Source organism: Dermacentor albipictus, chromosome 2 (genome assembly GCF_038994185.2).
Source record: "Dermacentor albipictus isolate Rhodes 1998 colony chromosome 2, USDA_Dalb.pri_finalv2, whole genome shotgun sequence".
In the NCBI taxonomy this organism is placed as follows: domain Eukaryota; kingdom Metazoa; phylum Arthropoda; class Arachnida; order Ixodida; family Ixodidae; genus Dermacentor; species Dermacentor albipictus.
This window is the reverse complement of record NC_091822.1, coordinates 29,977,176-29,986,104: the sequence shown is the minus strand read 5'-3', so window position 1 is coordinate 29,986,104 and position 8,929 is coordinate 29,977,176.

Sequence of the window (8,929 nt, the reverse complement as noted above, 5' to 3'; positions counted from 1 at the left end):
CCGAGTGCGATTAGGTCCTCTCATACTGTGGGTGTACGGTTAGACCCACAGCATATGATGGGTACTAGGGAGAGCATGCTAGGATGAGCCGAAACACATGGGGGCGTGATGTGCGCGCAGTGTTGGAGGACACGCAATACAGCCTGCGTAATGCGGGGCAAGGGATGTGTGTGAGCGGTACTGTGAACAAGCGTGCGCTGTGTGGGGAGCGGCAGCAATAAGCGCGCGAATCCTCCGCTATCCCGGCCTTGGCGACGCATGCGGATGAGGGCATATACCGCAGGCGCCCAGTCGAGGAGGTAACCTCCAGTGTTTGGAAAGGAAGAGGAACCAAGATGGCGGCTGGCTGAATATGCGCTGTCTTTCCTCATGCCTTGAGTGTGGGGGCTACGTAATCTCAAGTTTCGAAAATGCGTTTTACAATGAGGCAGCAGAAGTGTTCGATCGTCTGCGCTTATCATCACGGCAGTATTATGACAATGCACTTTAACTGGCTTGGTATGTGATCGGTTCATAATTGCCTGTGCACGCGTAACATCATGGTTGGCAATTCATTAGTAAGGAAACATTTACTGCAATTAGTATGGCCGATAAAACTAGGAACGTCGTCTAGTTGCCCAACTTTTTCAGCCCGCTATCCATGGTTCCCTTCTTGGGGAAACAGGATTGCACAACTTAAGGTAAAGTCCCAGTGTAGCGTTGGCAATATTTTGAATATAGTGGTACTATTTGAGTAGTTTAGACGAGGCCAGGAATGAATCTTATAGCGTACTAATTTTCACAACAAAAAATTGTTACGGCTCGTTGAACTCTCTCCCCTGACAACAAATCTGCCGTGTACTGAAGGTGATGTAAATTGTGTCATGAAACGGCCCTCTCCAGCAGCAATATGCTCAGTTAGGGCGAATGACAAGACGTGCTCTGTGACCACTAGTAAACCGACATGTGTTCTACTTGCAATCTTTTATAGGCAATGCTTCTGTGTATTATGATGGGTGCACTTTTCTAATTAATCATGGGTACACTTTTCTTCACAGCGGCGTAGTGCTGTAGAGATCGAGCCCAAATATGGCACATTCGAGTAATCATGCGTTATCGGATTAGCCACGTAATGCATGATACATGACAATCTCTGCACGGGCGTCTACGTCAGCAGGCGTTTGATGTGTTGCGGCACAACGTACGGGAACACATGTAGGTCGGACTCTCCCTCGGCACGCTAAACCTTGCGTGGCTTAGCCGTGTCCAGGAAAAAGGTGGTGCTGGGGATTGATTCAATGCCAGCTGGTTGGACCTTTATGGCCCCTCGACGGAGGCAACGGACCTCTTTCGCCTGTGCTTTACGTAGACGGCACCCCCGGTCTGACCAATGCGGAGGCAATGGGTAGTTGCATTTTCATGCCCTCCTCTTCAGTCTTCGTCTTTCTCAATTTCAATCTTTTCTGTCTTCTACTAGCTTCCGTTTACTTCTTGTTGTCCAGGCAACAGGGGTTAACCACGTGAATTATACCCAGCCTCGGTTATAAGGTTATGACAAAGTTGCATGGCTGGCGTCTACAGGTATTTTCCAAGCCTTGTAGAGTCCCCTTGTTCGGTTTTGTAGTGGGTGGCTACCATTCCCTCGCCGCCGAATATTCGCACGACGTGAGGGCAATTATTCATCCTCCCCCTCGATATCTGTCTATAAAAAGAAGGTACGCTGGAGCAACTTTTGAATTCAGTTGCTGAAGCACTTCAGAAACATTTACACGTTAACCTGTCTTGCGCAGTGAAGGAATCTGATCAGTAATAAAGATGTCTCGTTCTCGGTGGCTCAATGCCTCGCAGAAGAAGATGAGAAAGGACTGCCGTGCCTCAATGATGTCAGGCGGGGACCTCGTTCTTGAACTTAAAAACAAAGACAAAGTGCAAAAGCTCGCTCATCTCGCAAATATCAGTGATGTCAGAATCATAACTTGTCCAGTAACCTCAGTTGGTCCTCACACATTTGCCGCATTATCAATGACACCAATCGCGTTTCTATGCCAATTGAGCCGTAATCTATGTCTTGTTCCCCTTTCAGTAAAACTACTCGCATATTTAACACTTGTTCGACTCAAACTGGAACACGCATGCTCACTGCGGGACGCATACAAATCTAGCCTGGCAACAGCACTGTAATCCATACAGAATCGTGCAGCCAGGCTCATCCATTCTGCCTAGTCTTACCAGACTAGCGTCACTATAGTTAAGCCATATCTGTACCTTCCAACCCTCGAGCACCGCCACAAAATAGCAAGACTGTGTCTCTTTTACACGTTTTATCGCTCGCTGCTCCACCAGACCGACATCACGACTGCGCATGTCGGTCTCCATCCCGTCATAGCCATTCAAAGGTTGTTTATCGCCTTCCAACTCACTCCACCGCTCATCGTAGCTCTTTCTTCGTTCAAACAGCGAAAGACTAGAACCATCTACCTGCTGAACTGGTGCACCACTCCAGTCATTCATCCTTAAAGGCATTCATTGAAAATATGACCTAGATATGCCCACCCCTCGTGTAAATCCCCAAATGGGGTTCTGGAGGTACTAAGTAGGGAAATAGTTTTAACTTTTGAAGGACGACAGATAACCAGGGTTAAGGAGCAAAAGTTTCTTGGTGTTTGGTTCCAAGAGCACCTTTCATGGAATGTACACATTAATAATTTAGCTATCGAACTCTCCCGGTCTGTTGGATGCTTGTATAAAATTGCACACTTAATACCTATTTGGCTCAAACAAAACTTATATACTTCACTGTTCTACTCCAGATTATCGTACGGCTTATTGGTTGGGGTACCACAACAAAAGCTAACTACAACAGGCTCATTATTCTACAAAAGAAAATATTGCGCATTTATGAAAATTATCAGGGACCATGTTATGAATTAAGCACACTACCATTATTTTTTATATACCGAATGCTTAAACCTAACAACGTTTATGATATTAAACTACTACAGTATATATATAAGAATGCACTATATATATACACGAAAACATTAATGAAGTTCCTTACGATATGAGACTAAAAAGAAAACAGACCCTAAACATAAGGACCAATTCCGGTAAACAAACAACCAGGTACCAAGTACTAAAAATCTTAAATAAGTTAGAAGATAACATTGATTTCAGTATGACTAGAAACGCCTTCAAAAACCAAGTTAAGGAATCGTTACTAACACAGCGTTTCAGAGGGTGATTGTTGCAACATAAATATATTTTAACCCGCTTTTTTCCTTTTTTCTGTTTTACGTGGATACATACATGTTCATGGTCATATGCTGCACTTTAGTGTACTATGGTAATTTACTTGTATACCCTGTACTTCATTGTTTGTGGACCGGGAGAGGAAAGGGGAAGAGGGGTTAATGGGAACATTTTATTATTTCACCGTCTATATTAGTAAACAAACTGTAACCCAATAATTTTGTCAATTCTGTTCTCAGTTTGCGTAAGCTCGTGTACAATTGTGTTAAAATATGTAACGTTATGTGTGTCCGCTCACTGCCAATGAACTACCACTAAGTAATGCATAATGAACGCGTATATTGCGGGTACAGGGGCCCCTGTGAGGTGCTGTGCGTCTTTTGCCCCTGCAGCTTTCTTGAAATTGTACTCAAGATGAAATATTCATTCATTCATTCATACATATATACATAAATAGATAAATAAATAAATAAATAAATAAATAAATAAATAAGTAGACAAATAAATGAATAAATAAATAAATAAGATTTCTGCACACTGTTCGCAGTACACAACCAGAGGCGTAATATCATATTTCCTAAACATTAGGGATGAAGAACACCTTTAAGGGTTCCAAGGGCAAAACTTAGTTACGTTTCCCCACAAAACAGGTGATACCTACTCTTGGTACCAGTATTTTGGCTTGTTCACTCGACCCAGAATGTGTAAAAATCAAAGTTAAACCACATATCTCAAATCCGAGGCGATGCTTCAAAGGCCAGAGGTTCGGGCATGCTCCCCAATCTTGCAGAGGTACATCTACATGAGCAAAATCTAGTGGCAATGATCCCCTATTGGACAACTGCAATGCTCCACCATATTCTAGAAGATGCAAATGTGATGCTTTAGCTTATTCATGACCTTGTCCTTTCTGGAAGGAGGAGAAGGAGGTAAATGAAGGCACTATGAAAGAGAAGACCTCCTTTTATAAAACAAGGAAAAAACTATCTCACTTACGTCAAACAACCTGTGCTAGTGTGGTGCGGCAGGAGGCAGCATCACTTTAGTCTCAGGGATCCACAAAGGTTACAGTCAGTGGTCCTGTGGAATCTCCATCTTCCCCCTAGGTGGAAGTGGCCAGTGGTGCTCTACCATCATCAAAGACGCGTGTGCAGACCGCGGTTTCTCAGGGCCTTAGGCTACATCGATCTGCAATTCCTGAGACGCGCGTCTCAGCGCCGAGTTCTAGATCCTCCAGTGCCTCAGAGAAGGCTATGGAGGTCGACCCAAAGGTCAGGCGTCATCGACGCAAAAAATCAGCGCTCTCTTGTGCATGATCAGAAAGACAAACTCTTAGTAATTGTGCCAAAAAAAGTGAGCACTAACCTGAATGTATACCGCTCTTGCACATAGTGTGACTCCTTTAGCGCATGTCGCCCACAAATTTTCAGCGCATACACATAAACTAGCCTTCTCAATTACTTCAATATGGTTTTTATCATTCTGTGAAATATTAGAGGCTTGAGTCATAATTTAAGCGACTATAAAGACTTAATAAACAGCTTCTCACTTGCAGCATTATGCCCACAAGAAACAGATCTAGCCCCTGAAATAGTCAATGGCTCCAAGGTTTTAGTGTTCTCCAAAGGAACTGCGAACATTCCAGCCGTTTGTCAGGAGGAGTCGCTACCCTACCCATCACGTTCACTTAAACACTACTTGATAAGTCGTCGCCATCACTGTTTTATCGTAAAACACTGTCACCATCTGTTCAATTTACGTTCCGCCTCATACACGCGCCACAATTAGAGAACTGAAAAATGTATTACAACGATTGCCTGAGCCTTTTCTTTTAGTGGAAAATTTCAATTCCTATTGTACACATTAGTGCAGTGATATAAAAAACGCAAGTTAAACCACAAGCTCAAAGCTCGTGCTGCTAAAATTACAGAGGAGACGCAGGAATACGTAACTCAACTGACTGGAAACAATTGGCTCCGCGGCAAACTCTTGGGTAACCAAGCATTGCGAGGACGTGCAATACTGAGGCCTAAACAAGGCCCCAACGTGCTAGGCCTTAGGCACACCGAAACACACACACAAAAAAACAGCTAAAGCCCCTCCTACGCAGATATGGAGGTGACGAGGGGCGATTGCTATGTTATCTGCAAGTGAGGTGAAATCACGACAGGTCCCCGCCCGAAACATTGATTCCCCTCACCACAACAAACGCCCGACCCCTGAGGCCGCAATCACCGCCCAAGTAATTATAATCATGCTCCTGCATATAAAGAAAAACTTGGCCTCCGGGAAGAATCAAAGAAAGTAGAAGGGCCTGCGAAATCTAAACGATAACGACCTCAGAACCCTCACAAATATATTTTAACACACGTTGCAAAGCCAGCACCTTTCCTGCAGAGTGGCACCAAGCCACAATCACTCTAACATCGAACCAGGCAAACCCATGTCCCCTGATAATGTGAGACGACTTTCGCTCACCTCATGTACCTGCACACTATTTGAGCATGCCACCCTTTGCCGGCTACAATCAAATCCCTGGGATTTTTCCCACACATGCAATTCGATTTGCGCGCCCATCGTTCTACTCAAGACGTCCTGTTAGAACTCAAAGAAGAAATATTTTACTACCCAAGAAGGGTACAGACAAATGCATTACGAGAACTCGACATCGGAGCCTTTGACAATGTCTGGTTTGAATTCATTCTGAACAATCCTGAAACATGCCACGGTGGAGAGCACGTACATAGTAATATGCGAGCGTTGGGATGGGCACAGTTAACACGTCCCAGTCCCAACTTACATAAATAGGCACATGCCAGGGGCTCGGTGCTGTCTCCCATTCTGCCGCTACTCAAGCTCCCCGTCAAGCTAGAAACTTTCGCGGACTTCAAGCGTGCACTGTATGCGGAAAATGTCCCCCGCTCGGCCGCTAAAGGGTAAGACGGGGAGATTCAGAAGCGGCTCCAAAGGTATGTTGACGTAGTCCAAGCATAGGTGCGTGGTGGTGGCCATCCACGCAAAATCCCCTCAAAATCTTGAGCTGCCAGTAATACGACGCACATACCAAACGCCACCAAGTGGCACCAACGTCAACCTTAACGGCACCCCAATACTCACAGTGCAAAGCTTGCCAGTGCTTGGGCTCAAGTTACAAATGCGCGACGAGGCGAATTGCACAGCTCTCCTGCTAGAACAACTAGAAGGGCAAATTATAGCCATTATATCAGTTGTTAGTGATCGTCGATCCGGCCTCAAGGAGCGCGATATTCTTAGAAACACTGATGTAGTTATCGTAAGGCCAATTACATGCCCCCTCTCATATGGCTGGCTCACCCACTCACAAGAGAATAAATACCGTGGTGAGGCGGCTAGAAGTCGCCGCCGTGCCCTGGTTTATTTAGGCCGGCTAAATACGGTACCGCGCGATCGCAGGAGCGGGTGACGCCGCGGCCGCTGAGGCTCAAGTTGAGCGCGCTAGCATGTGCTATTATCGCACTGCATGCACCCGAGCCATCTTCACCGGCTCTGGTGGCGATAGTCACACCCCCACAGGTGCCCCCAGCAAGCGCGAATCGCAATTGTAATAAGGTTGAATAGTAAGGTTCCGGTAAAGGAGTCCAGGTAAATCGGGCAAATGGTGGCGTCGTCGGCAGTGTCGGGTCCACGCCATGCGAGAGGGATGTACCAGGCAGCACCGACAGCGTAGGTTATTAGTGAGACGCAGCCACCGTGATGCCGTGGGGCAAACTCGCGACCTGCCGCAGGTTTTCGCTGATGTTCGGGCTTGTAGAAGTCGAAAATCTGAAAGCAGACCACCTGGCAGCTCGGGACTAGCTCGGGATGCGAGGTGTTAAGCACATTTCGCCGGACTGATCCGCAGCCCTCCGACGACCGCAGCTGAGTTCTTGACAGGTGCAACGACGATTGAGAAAACTCTCGAAATTCGCACTAGGCAATATAACCACCAAGCGCTCACGCCGCATTGCGCAACCCAGGAACTGGGCTCCGGTGACCTATAAGAGACCATCAGGGTCATTGTGCGCGAAGAACTGCATACGATGCTTCCTTCGTCGCAACCTCAGGTATCCTTAGTCACCGACATGGTCAAGGACGAAGTTCAACGGTCACTGGGTGTTTCCAAAGTGCAGCGCAAATCACCGCTTCCCATTCCAGAAGCGATGATCTACACAGCCGTCGCCCGCCATCAACGTCCCCCTCTGCGCCCGCGCCAGGGCCGTGTAACGCCGCAATGCCGTCGTCCACCGCCGCCACCACCAGCACGCCCAACTGGCGCCCAGTGCAGCTACGCCAGGAAGACGGACATTTGGCGAGCCGCCGACCACCGGCCGCTTTGCTATCACTGCAGAGAAGCCCGCCATGTGCACCGCCGATGCCCATACCGCGACATGGGACTGCGAGGGTTTGCCGCACAATGCGCCCAAGAGCAACGAAGCAACTTCTCTGAAGAGCGACGTGCAGACCTGGAGGTGAAAAGCCTCGTTGAGCATTTGAAAGGGGATACCGATCCTGTCTCTAGGGCATTTAAGCAAGAATTATTTTCGTTCTCGATTCAAAACAACCTAATCGTAAAGAACTTTTCACCAGTCCGCGCCAACTACATTCTTGTTGTTCCCTCAGTGCTGCGTCCACAAGTACTGCAAGCCCTACGTGATGATCCCACTGCTGGACATCTCGCATTCAACCGGAGGCTATTGAGGACACAGGAAAAGTATTACTGGCCGCGCCTGACCACCCACGCCGCCCGTTACGTTAAGACATGCCGAGAGTGTCAGCGACGGTAGACGTCACCGACAAGGCGAGCAAGATTACTACAGCCGATAGAGCGTTCGCCCACCATTTCAGCAGATCAGGAGGGATTTGTTGGGAGCCTTTCCGACGTCAACATCTGGAAATAAGTGGATCGCCGTGGCGAAGCACTTCCTCACCCGCTTCGCTGAAATAATAGTTCTGCTGAAAGGATAGCGCAGCCGAAGTGGCAAAATTCCTTCTCGAGAACATACTGCTGCCACATGGCGCCCAAGAAGTCCTCATCACCGACCGAGGAAGGGTCTTTACAACGGAGCTCACTCATGCCATTCTGCAATACACTCAGACAAGCCACAGGAGGACAACTGCCTACCACCCACAGACGAATAGTCTTACTGAACACCTGAAAAAGACCTTCGCTGACATGCTAGCAATGTACGTCAACGTCGAACCCAAGACGTGGGATGCCGTCCTGCGATACGTAACCTTCACTTACAACACGGCGGTGAAGGAACAACGCAGATTACACTGTTCCGGCTGGTTTACGGCAGGAGCCCGATGACGGCTCTCAATGCCATGCTGCCGCACATCACCGGCGAAGATGATCTTCACGTCGCCAACTATCTCCAGCGCGCCGACGGCGCGCCTGCCTGCGGATCAAGAAACAGCAGAGGACCAACAGCCGACACTACAGCCTTCGATGACGCCTTGTCGAGTACCAGCCCGGCGACAGTGTTTGTGTTTGGACCCGAATACGCTGACGAAAACTTAGAGAGAAGCTTTTACGCCACTATTTCGGAACCTACAGGATCATCCCATGCATTGGTGCACTCGATTATGACGTCGTGCGAGACGGCATTTCGCTATCACGGTGGTGCCGCTCACGACGTGAAATAGTCCATGTTGCGCGATTTAAGCCGTTCTACCAGCGCTA